Source organism: Mus musculus, chromosome 2, assembly GCF_000001635.26.
Source record: "Mus musculus strain C57BL/6J chromosome 2, GRCm38.p6 C57BL/6J".
Taxonomy (NCBI): domain Eukaryota; kingdom Metazoa; phylum Chordata; class Mammalia; order Rodentia; family Muridae; genus Mus; species Mus musculus.
In genome coordinates this window covers 38,494,021-38,510,494 of record NC_000068.7, presented here as the reverse complement: position 1 = coordinate 38,510,494, position 16,474 = coordinate 38,494,021, and the positions used below count along the sequence as shown (strand labels likewise).

Genomic DNA, 16,474 nt, shown 5'->3' with positions numbered 1-16,474 from the left:
GCAACCTGCTGAGTATTCAGTTAACTAGTCTACTTGAGTCCACAGTAATCAGGCCCACAACCTATATTACTCCCCCTGCCTGCCTCATGATGTTCAGCCATTGTGAGGGTGGCATCATGCCACCCATGTGCCCATTTCTTAGATGGCTTTAATGAGGCCTGTGAGCAAAGTCCCCCAGGTGGTGAGTGGTTGAACTGGAAGCAGATGACACAGATTTCTGGTCTCAGCAGCTTATTGCTAGGCAACCTTGTTCTAAGTAAGAAAGGCATGGCCACCAGCCCAGAGCAGCCAGGCTGGTCCCTGCTTCTGAGAGGAGGGAACTGGCACCAACAAGTTATCTCTAATGTGCACACATACACTGTGGATTGTGGCATGTGAGGGCACACACGAATAACTGTTGTTTTAAAAAATGAAAGCTTAACGCCCACTCTAGGAAATCTGAGTTTCTCCAGGAAGCAGACAGTAGGATAAATAAGGTTAAGCAGGCCGGAGGCAGGAGGACCAGGGCTGCTTTCTAAGAGGCAATGAAGAGTGGAGGTCTCTACTGAGGAGCAGAAGTCTTTGGAGGAGAGGGTATGGTTAGGGGCCTGCTGTGTTCTGACTGGGTTCTCTGCTGTAAAAACTGTCCTGGCAGAACAGCTAAGGAGCAGCGTCAGATCACTAGAAAGGACTTTCCCCAGCCTTGCTGAGTTCACAAACACATGCAGTGTCTTCATTTTCAGGAAACTGAAGCTCAGAAAGGCCAAACAACATGTCCCAGGTCTCACAGCCAGTGATGAACCTTAGAGGTCCGGCTGTAGGCAAGCGGTCGTTTTTAAGTGTTAAGAGAATTAGGGGCCCAGCTCATATACCACCACACATCCAGTGAACTATAATGCAGGAACAGGATGGGTGGGGCTTACATAAGGCATCTTCAGTCTCAAGGGATAGGCTGGAGAAACAAACCCACCCTTCTCCCGACCTTCCTCCTTCGCACCCCTACTTCCTTCTCTTTGGCTATGGACCATACAGATGGATTGCAGGCCCCGCTGACATGCTGTGACATAAAATCAAATTTAGTCAGCTCCAAGACCCTCACCATTCCTGCAACACCCATCTTTCTGCAGGGGTGGGGAGAAGGGAGAGGTGCAAGGGCCACTTTTGTTTTCAACTCACAGGAGTTTTTAGTGAGTCCCAAAATGAGTCACTGAAAAGAGGTACTTACTTGCAAAATGCCTCCCAGATTTAGCATGGCTGCCTCCCTGTGTGTGCACTAGACTTGCCTGTGCCTCCCACTGCCAACCACACTGGGAATGTGGTCTCAGGGGCAGGCTCTATGTCTGCCCTGGAGACTTTCAGGATGATGCTGTGTTACTTCATTATCACTGTGCAGTAGAGGAAGAGAAACCATTTTGGCTCTCTGCGCCTTCCCTGGAGCTCTCTGTGGAGAAGCAGCTAGGATCTGCTGCTGCTGGTCCAGTCATCAGGAAGGTGTGGCCTCTGAGGGAGACCTTTATTGTCTTCATCCCCTTCATGGGGGTGGCAAGTCATGGGCTGAAGCTGAAGACACAGCAGCTCACAGAAGGAAACTGGTGGGATTCCAGGCGGGATGTGCCCCTGAGTACTGCATTCCTGCAGTACGTAGACGGGAAGGAGGGCCCTTTGGGAGAGGGAGACATGGGAACCAGAACCAGACTGCACCTGCCACATCCTGGGAGTAAAGTATCTCCTCAATGGCTTCTTGGTGGGAGGATTTTAGGAAATTCCTTATGTGGCTTTTGATGGGGGTAGGGCACGGCCTCATGTTTCTCAGGCTGGCCTTGAACTTGTGGCCCTTCAAGCTTCCTGCCTCCACTTCCCAAGAAGCTGGGCCTTGCCAGCTTCAGTGGCAGGAGAGGACCATCTCATCTACTCTATTCTCCTACCTGCTGTGGTTATCCACACAACCTTCTCACTCCCCAAAATGTTTCTGATTGGAAGATCAAAGACGTGTATCTTCCTGAAGGGCAGGGGTAGAGAGAAAGGTACCTGGCACCCTAACCCCCTCCACTTGGGGATACCTGATTGTTTGGAAATGTTCTTGGAGGACCTTACGTTATATCAAATGCAGAACTGGGTCTCTGGGTTCTAGGCCCTCCGTTCTCCACATCTCAGCATCTGTGTGTCCAAGAGCAGGGATCATCACTAGCCAGGGAAGTAGTCAGTACCTCCATCTCAGCTGGCAAAATGGTCTCCAAGAGAACTTGTGCTGGCTAGTTTATATCAGCCTTTGCATAAGTTAGAGTTGCTGGAGAGGAGGGAGGCCGATTTGAGAAAATGCTTCAATAAGATCAGGGTGTAGGCAGTATTTTCTTAATTAATGACTTAGGGGGAGGGCCCAGCCAGTGGTGGGTGATGCCATCCCTGGTCTGGTGATCCTGGGGTCTATAAGGAAGCAGGCTGAGCAGACCATGAGGAGCAAGCCAATAAGCAGTGTTCCTCCATGGCCTCTGCATCAGCTCCTGCCTCCAGCTTCCTGTCCTGACTTCATTTGGTGATGACCTGTGATATGGACAAGTAAGCTGAATAAACTCTTTCCTCCTCAAGTTGCTTTGGTCATGGTGTGAATACAGCAATGGTGACCCTAACTAAGACAGTACCCTAATAGTGTGAATTCATGGTGTGAATACAGCAATGGTGACCCTAACTAAGACAGTACCCTAATAGTGTGAATTCATGGTGTAAATACAGCAATGGTGACCCTAACTAAGACAGTACTGTAGACCTTGCCGACTAGAACTGCACTCTGGGAAATTTGACAATGAAGGAGATTTGAGACATGTGATTTTCTCACCTCTACCCACCCAATCCATCATTATTGGTTCATCTTTTGAAAGTAGTCAGTCTATTCTGAGCTATATTAGCCTTTACAGTGTGTGTGTGTGTGTGGGGGATCATCATGAGAGTTGTTCCTCAAGAAGTATACACTCTGGTTTGGTGGGGGAGTTTTTGTTTTGTTTCATTTTTTTAAGACAAGGTCTCTTACTGTCTCAGGGACTTCCCAGTTAGGCAAGGCTGGCTAGTCAAAGAGCCCAGGGATTATTCAGTCTGGGTCCTGAGATTAAAAACACTACCACCACACCCAGTTTTCAGCTCACAGATTCAAATCCTGCTGAGTCATAATGGGCTCCCAGTTGAGCACCCAAAACTAAGCCTTTCATGGATGCCCTGGACTGATCTGTTCAGCGCTGCTTTGAGGACCCTCTGCAGAGCCTGTGAACACAGGAGTGCCATTTTGAACACACCCTCCCATACTCCCATATTAGAAGGCATGAGGTTGGCCTCTGGCCCCTTAGTAAGCATTCACCTTGATTTTTAAAATTAATTTAATTTTATGTATGTGAATGTTTTGCCTGCATGCATGTACGAGTGCTACATGTGTGTCTGATGCCCATAGAGGCCAGAAGAAGGTAGAGGATCCCCTGGAAGTGGCATTGCAGATGGTTATGAACTCTGTGGGTATTGGGAATTAAACTGGGGTCCTTGGCAAGAGCAGCAAGGGCTCTACACTGATGAGCTATCTCTCCAGCCAGCACCTTCTCTTTTGAAATAAAGTCTCTCACTGGCCTGAGGCTCACGAGCAGGCTGACTGGCCAGTGACTCCCAGAGACCTTCCTCTCTATGCTACACAGTGAGGGGGTCACAGGCACCTTTCAGGCTTTTTGCCCGGGTGCTGGGGATCTAACTCAGGTCCTCATGATTGCTTGGCAAGCACTTTACCAATTGAGTCATTCCCCCAGCCTCTAAATGGGCCTTTAAAGCTGAGAGTATTTGCTATTGGAACACAGCTCTTCTGATGTTGGTCAGGGGTGGAGGCTTGGTCTTTCCTCTCCCCTAGGACAAGGGTGGTAAAGGGCATCCCTTGACCCCCAAATCTCATTGGAAGCCTCAGAACTCAGTGTGCCCAGAAATCCCTACACACTCAGTATAGACCTGGTGCTAGCCGCTGTTGTTCAGATACTCAAAGCACCACCTTCCACATTTGATATTGAATGGAAAAGTAGCTGGCCCAGCAAAAGCATAAATGAACAATGGGCCTTCTTAGACCTGGTTTTCTCCTTCTTCAAGTGAGTTCCCCTATGTGGGCATTCTGTCCTGGACAGGAAAGTTCAAAGATTTAAAAAAAAAAAGCAACTTTTGCTGCCAGGTATAGTGGCACACGCCTTTAACCCCAGCACTTGAGAGGCAGAGGCAGGTGGATCTTTGTGTGTTCGAGGCCAGACTGATCTACAGAGTGAGTTCCAGGACAGCCAAGGCCATGCAGAGAAACTCTATCTCAAAAAAAGACCAAGGGGGAAAAAAAAAAAGACAAAAGAAAACTGGTGCTTGGCGAGGTGAGCCAGTGTTCTAATTTATACTTCTTCTAAATGTGAATGTGAGGTGTGGGAAGATGTCCGAGTATCTGTGTGTGCGTGCGTGCGTGTGTGTGTGTGTGTGTGTGTGTATGTGTAGACCAGAGGACAACCTCATGTCGTCCAATGTGGGGGTACGGGAGGGTGTGTGTAGGTACCTAAACCTGGGGGGGGGCAGAGGCCAACCTTATGTCATACAATATGGGGGTGTGGGAAGGTGTGTGTGAAGACCAGAGAATAACCTCATGTCATCCACAGAAATGTTGCCTACTTCCTTTGAGGCAATCTCTCACTAGCCTAGAGCTCACCAATTAGGTGAGGCTGTCTAGCTAGTAAGCCCCAGGAGTGTTCATCCCTCTGCCTCCCTAGGGATTGCAAGTGCATGCCCCACATCCAGAATTTTCACCTGGGTTCTGGGAATCAAACTCTGGTCCTCCTGCTTACACGACAAGCATTTTACTGACTGAGCAATGTCACTCATCCTAACATACATCATTTTATAAGGGGCATCTGATAGGGCTTGACTCTGTTTATTTCATCTCTCTACGTAGCCACATGTGAAGAGCTAAGAAACAAGTGAACTAGGTCAGCCAGTCCTGCCCTGATTGTTTCTCTCTGGGCATCCAGTGTCCTTTTGGCTTTGAGAGCAAGCAAGGGTCCTGAGTAACCTTCCCACATGTCCTGTGTGAGCCTCTGCGCTGGGTCTAAGGCTTTCCTGCATGGCCAAGGCTCAAAGACTGGCTGCTCTCAGACCAGATGGAAGCAAGGGTTCTTTGGAAGTAAGGCCAGTGACACACCATTGGTCCTCCAGTCCCAAACATGAAGCGAGTGAACTGGTAAGAATTGGGTATGGCTTGGGGGGAGAATGCAATTTTTCAGCCACCAGGAGATACCAGTGCCATGTTGGAGGTGCCATGGGGAAGAAGATGGCTGGGACTGCAGATCTTTGTTTAAGATTATGTGACCCTGACTAGCCTTGAACTCAATCCTCCTGCCTGTGATTACAGATGTAAACCACCATGCCCAACTGAGGTCTGGAGTCTTTTATTTTGTGTATATTTATTTTCTTATTTTCTGGGTATGAGTATTTTTGCCTGCATGGATATATGTGCACCATGTCATCCCTGGGTGGCCAGAAGTGAGCATTAGATCCCCTGAGACTGAAATTACAGATAGTTATGGGCTACCATGTGGGTGCTAGAAATGAAACCCCAGTCCTCTGCAAGAGCAACAAGTGCTCTTAACCACTGAGCCAACTCTCCAGCCCAAGGCCTGGGGTCTTAAAGGCCAGATTAGGAAGGGGCTTATGGTTGTCTTGGTGTTGCCACTCTCCACTTTTAGCCCAGAAGCAGCATCCCTGTGCCAAGAGGGAAGCTATCAGTTGAACCCCTAATCACGACAGAAAACCCTTTCTCCTATCCCATTGGTGTTCTGGGCACCTGGCTGTTTGGGGGTGACTTCCCTGGAAAGGCTATGGTAGTACATGCTCACTCTGAAGAGGAGGTGGTGAGCCTGAAGGCTTCAGAGCCTCGGAAGATGGAGGAGGCGAGCCTAAGCCCGGTGTGGCTGGGAGCCAGAGCCTGTGGCTCTAAGCAGAATTGCTCAGCAGAGCCCTGGGACAGGCAGCTGTTTAGCCCGGCACATTCTTCCTGAAGCCTGGAGCTGCATACCATAATACTGTAACGGCGCCTCTGGGCAGTACTGGAGCTGAGAGTCTAGTTAGAAATCCAGACTCTGGAGCAAATTCAGAGCCCAGCTTCCTAGTTCCTGGTGATGTGACCTTAAGCCAGTTCCTTCACTCCTCATCAGGACCTGGAAATTGAGAACATGTTCTTTACCAGGTTGAGATAGGCTGGGATCAGGGGAGGCTACCCCAGGAAAGAACATCCCAGTCCCTTCCAGGACTATCATAAAGGGTCTCAGCTGATACCCTAGGGCAGAGGAAGATAAATGAGGGAAAAGGACAGGAAATGTGTTTGTCCTAGGTTTATATGACATAAACACCTTCAGATGGAAGACTCAGAGATCCAGAACAAGCTACTATTTACTTAACTTATTCTGTGTCTGTCTGTCTGTCTGTCTGTCTTTTGTTAAAAGACAGCTTTGTGGAGTCAGTTCTCTCTTTGCCATATATGTATCCCGGGGCTCTAATACAGGTTATCTGGCTTGGTAGCAGGCATCTTTACCTGCCGAGCCATCTTATCCACTCAAGCCCTTCTTTATTCTCAGGTTCGTGAAGCATAGATGACCATGTGGACTCAGATAAAAGTCCACTTTCAGATGGCAGTGGACAGAGTCAATGTGGGGCTAATGTCTATCTGCAGGGCGTTGGACCAGCTAGGCCTGTTGGTTTAGATTCTTGTAGGCCTTTCCTAGTATTTCTTTCCTCCTGAGTGTGGGGCAGGATGCCTCTGGAGAGAGGACTGTATGATTTACTATCAGACAAGGTGTCCAGGAGAGGTTCTGATGGCATTGTTAAAAGGACTATCTGGTTCCCATGATCCTCTTAGGAGTAGAGAGAATCTAGCTCCCATAGCTTGTCTTCTGTGACAAAGGAGAGCAAGAGACAGGATCTGCTCTTGGCCCAGAGCTCATCAATTGGGCTAGGATCTAGCCAGAGCCTCTGAGATCCTCTTATTTCTGCCTCTCCAATTGTTATGAGCACACACCACCACACCTTGCATTTTCACAGGGAATCAAACTCAGGCCTTCCCACTGACAAGGAAAGCACTTTTACAACTAAGCCATCTCCCCCTTCAAGATTCCCTTGTCTGATGGGTGTGATGCCCATCCCTGTAACCCCGGCACTCGAGAGAGGTTGAGAGAGCATCAATCAGTAGTTTGTGGCTAAGGCCTCTGTTTTGAGGATGTCATTTTCAGACCCCCAATAATACCAAGCCCAAGTATAGCAGGAAAGAACACTAATATCAAGGTCTGTACACGTCATAATCTAGTCTCTTTCATTGTCTGTGTTTATCTCATTTGATTAACTCAGTATTACCTATCAATTCAGATATCTGTAAAGCTGAGTGCTTGTGTGATTCTTTTAGCCTTATATTCTGCGAAAAGCTACCTCTATAGATTTGTCCCGCTGTCTCTTGGTCTGTCTGCTATTGTGAAAGATGGACTGTGACCCTTATGAAGGGAAAGAGTAGGGTACCTCTGCCCCCTGCACCCCGAGGGCAGAGGAAGGTAGCCAACCTGCCCAGAATTGCCAAATGCCAGTTTCTGTGGCTACCTCCCAACCTCTATGTCTTAGTTAAGGCTTCTACTGCTATGATGAAACTTCATGAACAAAAAGCATGTTGTGGGGTTGGGGGGAGAGTTTATTTGCTTATACTTCCATGTTGTGTTAATCATCAAAGGAAATCAGGACAGGAAATCAAACAGGGCAGGAACCTGGAGGCAGGAGCTGATGCAGAAACCATGGAGGGTGCTGCTTACTGGCTTGCTTCCCATGCCTTGTTCATCCCGCTTTCTTATAGACCCCAGGATCACCAGCCCAGGGATGGCACCACCCACCATGGGCTGGGCCCTCCCCCATTGATCACTAATTGAGAAATTGCCTTACCGCTGGATCTCATGGAGGCATTTCCTCAACTGAGGCTCCTTCCTCTCTGATGACTCTAGCTTGTGTGAAGTCAACACACAAAACCAGCCAGAACACTCTGCCTTCTTCAAGATTAACAAATAGATACGGAAGGACTCAGTTTTCTAAACTATAGCAGAAAGGGTTGGGCTGAGGACTGAAGCCACGCCCTGCATGCGCTAGCTCCTGCCTCTGCTCCTGATTCCAGTGTGGAGCGGAGTGTGGGCTTACATCAACCGGACAAATAACTGCTCCTGGAGGAATTCCACACCTGAGCAGAACAGAGGTGCAGCATCCAATGGATGACTCCAGCTGTGCCTGGGGCATAGGAACTGAAGAGTTGAGGGGTACTGCAGAACCCACGTGGATTTGAGCTGTTTCCTGCCTCTGAACTAGAAAGCTTACACCTCTGATTGGCCCTAGAAGCCTAAGGGGGCAGTGAAGAAACCTGAGTGAAAAGACCTTTGGGTATAGGAAAATTGCTGAACCTTTCTGATCAGTGGGGTAATCTCTTTTCTCTTGCAGCCCCCTCTTTTTAGGTGGGTTTAACAAAGGCCATTGCTTAGTTCCCTGACTTCAAAGCCCTAGCAGCCAAACAGGGAAGGGAGGCCTTGGATTTCCATTCTCAGGGAAGGCAGGAACTGAGGTCCTCTACCCAGCCCGGCCCACCTCTTCTGGTCAACAGTGGTAGAAGGCTCAGGTTTCTCCTTGTTCTCAGAGGAGGCATTAAGGGTAAAGGAATGCAGACTCTGCCTAAAACTGTGTTAAGAGGCTTTGCAGAGCAAGTCTGGGGAGAGCCCTCCAACCCCAACCAGCTGCAGCCCAGCCCAGCCCCCAATGGGGAGGAAGAGAAAGAAACCAGTGTGCAAGCTGGAGGTCTTCTTGAATGTGCTTCAAAAGGTAAGGAGTTCTGCATGGAGAGGTTTGGGAGGCAGGACATCTTAATAGCAAGAAAGAGATGGTTGGTTTAGGTGTCCAGGAACAATAGTGGATCGGGTCCCAGAACAAGAACTCTCTCTCATTGGTCAAGGACCCAGACACCGACTGAGCCTATTAACTTCTAGGCTAAAAGCCTTTTGACTTGGGAGTTTTAATGAAGCCCTTCTGGTAGCCTGCAAAACCCAGGCTCAGCAGGATGTTCCAAAGTAGGAACAACACAAGAAGAGCCATGGGTCCTACAAAGTCACCCCACCCCAGTGCAGACCCTAGCTACCACAAAGTCATACCTGGGAGAGAGAGTAGACAAGAGCCAGCCAGCATATTTCACAGAAGGCTTCCAAAAGCAGGCTAGGCACAAGGTGCTCTCCTGCCCGAGACACTCCTTATTCACCACACCCGCTCATGTCTCTCCTCAACAGTCTCCATATCTGTCTCTCCAACTTCATTTCAGAGATTCAAGTCAGTTACCAGGGCCATCCATTCCCACTTGCCCAGACAGCCAGGCTCATGGCTATTTATTGCTTACGGAGCCACTTTAATGTTCACGGGACCCTGGGAGAACAATCCATGACACCTGCTGACCTCAGATTTTACACGGTGCATCAGAGGAAGTTCGACCCCATGTTATCACTTTTATGTCTCATCTCTGGAGTGTTTTCCTTCAGGATACACAGCACCAATCTTACCAGACAGTGAGGACAGGAAGGCTCAGCATTTGGCAACTCTGCAAAGTTAAATACCCAGTATACCCCAGAGCTGGGGTTTACATGCAGGTGTGTCCAAGACAGAAGCACTGGGGTTTCCTGCTGTGCCCAGCCAGGGTGGTCAGCAGGAGAGAATCTGCCAGGGACATGGCTCATTTCCAAGGGAGAGCTCGGCAGGCTCCCTGCTACTGCAAGGAGACTGTGGGCCCAGAGAGGGCTTATGCCCAACTCAGAGTCACACAGCATGTAAAACAAGTAGACTGAATGATGGAACTGAGCACCTCATTACTAAGAACCCTGAGTTTCCCTGAGCTGATGGGTAGCCTGTGTTCCTAGGAAGATGGGACACAGACTGAAAGCTGTGTCAGACCCACCCTGTATCCAGGGACCGTCATGGTTTCACTGTGCTCTCTCTAAAACCCTTGGTTGCACCTATCTTCATGGCCCACACCAGTCACTCTGAAGAACAGAGCCTAGGTCATATACTTGGGGCAGAAGTTTCCATAATAGTGTTTGTTCATCATCTGTGTGGAATGCCACATCAGAGATGTGTCACTAAACCATTTGAGACTCGTCCTGGGCTCAGTTGACAGAGTACTTGTCTAGCACTCATAAGGTCCTGGATTTGGATCCTACAACTGAACATGCCAGAAGAGTCCACAGCGCTTGGAAGGTGGAAGGCAGGTGTTTGTATCCATTTTTGTTTTTGTTTTTTGTTTTTCACTTTTCCCCACACATTCCATGAAAAATAATATCCCAAAGGGAATGGCTCATAAGCAAACTTTCATTGGGACCTTCTGCTTCCTGTCTCTCACCCTTCTCCTCACCCAAGACAAACCAGAGACTCTAGAATTCCTCTTCCTCCAAGATAGGCCTAGAAACCACACACACACACACACACACACACACACACACACACACACACACATACAATGCCAGCCCTAAAACTTAAAATGTCGCTCCACCTTACCCTGCCTCTCTGGGTAAGCTAAGGAGGCTCTCTCAATGACCTTGTGTAGGAATCTTGCCCCACACCTAGGAGGAAGAAATGCTACAGTTAAGAGGGCAGAGAGAAAAGGAATCCTGGGACAGACCTAGGACCTAGCTGGTTTTCTCCACTTAGCCCATCTCCATAGCTCCCTCCAGCTGGTCCAATCACATTCCTGCACATGTGTGTGCTTGCTCATACAGAAGCTAAACACACAAATCGTTCATCCTGGCTCTGGAGACTTCAATCTGAAGGCCCCTGTGTGGTGCCAAACTATGATCAAATACATTTTCTCTGCTTTCCTCCTGTTACGCTGTCTTTTGTTAGGGCTGTTGGTTGTGAGCATTTGTGGTGTGCAAGTAAGAACTTGTCCCCTTTCCACCCCTTTCCATCCCTATACAAGCCTGCCAGGCCTTTTCTGGTCATTAGATTTTAACACATGGTGCTTCTTTTCCCTGGAGCATCCTTTCTCCCCACCAGTGAGACAAAATCTTATTCATCCATCAGGACCTGCATCAAAAGCGCTTTCCTAGAATATTAATATTCATCTAGCAGACATTGAGGGGGTCTACAGATTGCCTTCAAGTAATTGGTCAATGATGTGACAAACAGCCCACCCTCCTGGGAAGCCTTCCCTGGCCCAGACAGGGTTTTTCTTCCCTCTTTGGGGTGGCTCCCTTGGGTATCACCTAACACTACATGCTGCTCCTGCCTGGTGTGGCTGATCTTTATCTCTGAACTGAAGGGCAAGGACCAGGACTGACCCACCATGGCATATCCCCTCGCCAAAGCTTGCACTCATGCAATAGGGCCAGCATGCAGTGCACCGTTCTTCTAGGAGAAGAAATGCTGAGAAAGCTTCCTCAGCTCCCATTCTAGAGCAGCACTTTCGGCTGGCCCCATTGTCAAATGTTCTCAGCCAGCCTGTCCCCTCCCCTCTGATGAGCACCTGCAGTTTCTGGGTAGAGAAATGAAGACTAGAAAAGGAGGAGCAGTTGGCCAAGGCCAGACAGCAGGGAAGAGTTGAACTCACATGAAAATCTACCGAGCTGGTGCTTCTCAATGTGGCTGAATCCTGGGCAGCTGTGTTTGGGCAGAGGCAGTCTGAACTTGGGGGAGTCGCCCAAGCCAGACAAGGGTAGGATGAATACAGGTTTATGTCCCTTACCTTTAGGACCTAGTGGGAACCTCACAAGATGGGCCTTTGACCCAGCCCCCTCTTAAGCTATCAAGCCAACTCTGACCTCCTGTCAACCTTGGCACAAATTATAGACTAGAAAATAGCTCTGCAAAGGGGAGGGTCTTTCCAAGAGAAACCAAAAGGAGAAGATGGGATTGTTTTTCCCACAAGGTCACATGAGCAGTGGTCTCTGCAAACGTCCTCTCTGACACAGGTGCCACTCTCGGTTTCTCTCAAGAAGACATCAAGGTGGAGCTATCCCCAAGCCTGTGGCTGGAGATCTGGGTCCAAGGCTAGCACATACTTAACTTGGCCAGTGGCCTTGGAAAGTCATCGCTTGTTTTCAACCTCCTGATGTGCATCAAGGTACTGCTGGGAAAATAAGATGGGATAATAGCCTAGGAGCCTGGCCCAGGGCTGCCACCCTATTTATAAACAGAGACTCAATCAGAGTTGAGGTCACCTCGTCCATCTGGAGAAAGTCCCTCTGCCCTTTCCTGAGTCTGGGCTGCAGAAAGATTCTCCGGGGCAGAACGCCAATGGGGGAAGCACGCCTCTTGTCTCTCTGCTCTCCAGAGCCTTTTTCCTCCAAGCCAGCGAAGGAGGCTCAGGGTTGGGATAGGTCAATCGGAGAAACTGTGGCCCATTCCTCCACCTTCTGGGGGGCTCACCTCATTCAGGCAGAAAATAACTGGGCTGCAAACACAAAATATCCTAATTTTTAAAAAGTTGTTTGTGTTTTTCAAAATAGCAAACTAAGCATTGCATTTCATTGTGGTATTTCCATATATAGTTAGTTTTTGTTGATCTGCCACCCCTTATCACATCATCTCAGCCCCCCCTTCTCTTCCCCCTCCCCTCCCACAAGTCCTGCAGTCCCCATTCAACTTCCACATTGCATGTATTCTATTGTCTGTTTCCCTTTCCCTTCCTTAAGACATATTTCCCTTTTGTCATGTTCTCCTTTCTGTTTCATCATGAACACACACACATACAAACACACATACACACACACACAATCTAGGGTCTGCCCAGAGGAGAAAGAATGCCTTTGTCTTTTTGAGTTTGGATTGCTTTGCTTCATATAATAATTTAAAGATCTCAACTTAGTATGGCTGTCTGGTAACTCCTGTAAGCCAAGTTGGCCCCAGACTTTCAGGCATCCTCCTGTCCCTGGGTCCTGGCATTGCAGGTGCACACTACCACACCCAGCTTGCAAACACTGACTTCTAAAACATAAGTCGGGCTGGTGAGATGGCTCAGTGGGTAAGAGCACCCGACTGCTCTTCCAAAGGTCCGGAGTTCAAATCCCAGCAACCACATGGTGGCTCACAACCATCTGTAACAAGATCTGATGCCCTCTACTGGAGTGTCTGAAGACAGCTACAGTGAACTTACATATAATAAATAAATAAATCTTTAAAAAAATTGTATTTAAAAAAATAAATGAATAAAACATAAGTCAGGCAGAGTCTTCACTGCAGGGTTCATCTAGACAGCTCCCTGTAAGTGATGTCTATGGGTTTCCACACAATATCTCAGTGTAACCCCACATGGGAGTCCTACAGGGCACTCAAAGAGGCTTTTTTTCCCTCTGTGCTGGGGCTTGAACCCAGGGCCTCCAACATTATAAGCCATTACTCAACCATTAGCTTATTCTTAATCCTCTTTTTATTTTGAGACAGGGTCCCACTAAGTTGCCCACACTAAGTTGAGCCTACAATGCCCCTGTACCAGCCTCCTGAGTAAGTGGGACCATAGGCCTGAACCACCAGGTCTGATTCTCAGGAGACATTTAAAGGGGAAAGTTTCCATTCTATTCTTCCGAAGGCTGCAGATTCGTAGTCAGAATCTACCTATATCTTTTGGGAGAAATGTCGTTTAAAACTGTTGCCCATGGGAGTTGGAGGTATAGCTCAGTGGTTAAGAGTACTGGCTCCTCTTCTAGAAAGAGCAAGTGTGAGTACCAGTACCCACATGATGGCTTACAACCATCTGTAATTCCATGCTCAGGGTATCTGACTCCCTTCTCTGGCCTCTTCAGGCTCCTGGCACACATGTGGTATACAAACATGCAAGAGACCCATGCTCATAAAATAAAATCTGTTGCCCATTTCATTATACAGTGATTTAACATTTTATTTTGTGTTATTTTAAAGTTCTAAGTAGCACTATTATCACATTCTCTTCCATTCTTTGGTTTGTCTTTTCATTTTTTTTTTTTTGACAGTGACTTGCCAGAAGTAGGTGTTTTTGATTCTGATACAGTTCCGTTTATAAAGCTTTACCTTTGTTGCTGATGGGATCTGAAATATTTCAGGCTGGTCTTGAACTCACTGTGTAGCCAAGGATGACCCTGAATTTCTGATCATCCTGTGTCCACTTCCCCATGCTGGGATTACATAAGAGTATAACCACATTTTGTTTGTAGAATGCTGGGGATTGAACATGGGGCTTCATGAACACTAGGTGTCCTAGTTTTATTGCTGTGAAGAGACACTATGACCAAGGCAATTCTTACAAAATGGGGGCTTGATTACACTTTCAGGGGCTCATACCATTATCATCATGGTGGGGAGCATGGTGACGGGCAGGCAAGTGCTGGAGCAGTAGCTGAGAACTGCATCCTGGTCCATAGGCAGAGAAAGACAGACTCCAGCTTGGCATGGACTTTTGAGATCTCAAAGCCCACCCTCCAATGATGCACTTACTCCAACAAGGCCACACCTACTCCAATAAGGCCACATCTTCTGATCCTTCTAATCCTTTCAAATAGCTTTACTCCCTGGTGACTAAGCATTCAAATATATAAGTTTATAGGGGCCATTCTTATTCAACCCACCATGTTATGCAAACACCCCACCAACTGAGACACCTGCAGTCCCAAGTTTTGTCTTTATGGTTCATGTCATTTGCATTATATCTGAGGAAGCTTTATCAAGAACACAAAGATTGTTTTCCTACATTATTTTCTGGAGCATTATAATTGAACCTATAGTCTATCTTCAGTTAACTTTTGAATGATGTGAAAGCTAAACTTCTTTGGAGATTTGGATATCAATTATAGTTTATATATGGGTTTGGATCAGGATTATTTCTGTGTCTTTGTGTCAATTATCCTGGACCTCTTTGTCAAATATATGACCACAAATATATGCCTTAGCCTATTTCTGAGCACTATTCTGTTTCATGTATGCAGGGGTCCAGTCGCCACACTTCCTTGTTCATAACAGCCTCACAATGAGTCCTGAAAATGTTAGCATGAGTACACCCTTGTCACATTTTATTGTGCCTGTTCCAGAGGCTTGTCATTTCCATATGTAATTGGGGATGAGTTTGTCAATATTGACCAAGAGAAGCTTGCCAGGCTTTTGAGTAGAACTGTACTGACTATAAATTAATTGAAGATCTGAGACAACTCTTTAGAACTGGTAATACTTTGTTAGGGCAATGAGATCTCATGAACACACTGTATCTTTCCACTCATTTAGATCATTTTCAAGGCAATTCCAGGGAGACCTAAATGAATGGATTTGCCATGGAAATGATCTTTAGCTTTCAATGCAACATAGTATTTTATTAGATTTGCTCTCTAACTCGTGTTTCCGATGTTATCATAAATGGCACTGATTTTTAATTTTATTTTTACTTGTGTTGCTTTTACACATAAATGAAATTGAGTTTTGCGTATCAGTCCTACCATCTTCCTCATCTGTATTTTTTTTTTCTTTTCAGTAATTTTTTGGGGGGAGACTTTCATTACATAGATGACCATGCTCTTGACAAATGCAAGCTACTTACCATTCTCCAAGTTATCTCATTTCTTCCTTACTTGTCTCATTGTCCGAGCTTAGACACACAATGCCAAGTAGAGGAGGCAGCAGTGAGAGCCCGATGTTGCTCTGATCCTCAGGGAGAAAAAGTTCAGACTTTCACTGTCAGGGTTGTTGCTGGTTGTCTTTACAAGATTAATTAATTAATTAGTTTGTTTGCTTGATTTTATGTGTATAAGTGTTTTGCATGTATGTACATATGTATACCTACCTGTGCATGTTTGGTGCCCAACGAGGCCAGAACAGGGCATTGAATCCCCTAGAAGTGGAGTTATAGATGGTTATAGCCACACATGGTGACTCACTGGGAACTGAACCTGGCTCTGGAAGAGCAGCCAGTGCCCTTAAGTACTGAGCCATGTCTCCAGCCCCTCATAATTTCTTTTTCATTGTTTGAATCATAGTGGATTTCCAATGTTATCGAATGCCATGTCTACATCTATTAAATTGGCCTTTGGCTTTCTCTGGTGTTGATGTGGTAAGGTGCGTTGATCTCCCACCCTCAGTTCTTCCCCTACATTATTGTTTTATTTCGTTTTTTTAGTGTGTGTAGGTGTTTATGCTTGACAAGGTAAATGCTTTAGGTAGCCTGGAAATCAATATGTAGCCCAGGCTGGCCTCAAACTCACTGAGATCTGCCTGCCTCTGCCTCCTGAGTGCTGGGGTTAAAGATGTTCATCACCAACCTGCTCTCTACATTGAGTTTTGAATGCTGGGCCTACCTTTCATTCTTGTCATGAACTCATTTGGTCTCAATATATTCTCCTTTTATTATGTTGCTAGATTTGGTTTGTTAATATTTTGTTAAATATTGTTGTATTTGTGTTCATGAGTGACATAGGCTTACCGGTTTTACTTTTTCCTGAGACAG

At 47.0% G+C, this 16,474-nt stretch overlaps 1 protein-coding gene and 1 long non-coding RNA gene across 2 annotated transcripts in view; one reads left to right on the top strand and one right to left on the bottom strand.

Annotated features, from left to right (window-relative positions):
- The window catches only part of Nek6 (NIMA (never in mitosis gene a)-related expressed kinase 6), a 103,628-nt gene that overhangs the window by 76,996 nt on the left and 10,158 nt on the right, over positions 1 to 16,474 (bottom strand). The window contains exon 3 of the mRNA XM_030251924.1: positions 15,572 to 15,678. The gene's annotated coding sequence lies outside the window, so the exon portion shown is untranslated. The remainder of the gene's footprint in view (positions 1 to 15,571; positions 15,679 to 16,474) is intronic.
- The window catches only part of Gm39799, a 34,116-nt gene continuing 25,744 nt past the window's right edge, over positions 8,103 to 16,474 (top strand). The window contains exons 1-2 of the long non-coding RNA XR_866165.2: positions 8,103 to 8,859; positions 11,985 to 12,136. This is a non-coding gene — a long non-coding RNA (predicted gene, 39799). The remainder of the gene's footprint in view (positions 8,860 to 11,984; positions 12,137 to 16,474) is intronic.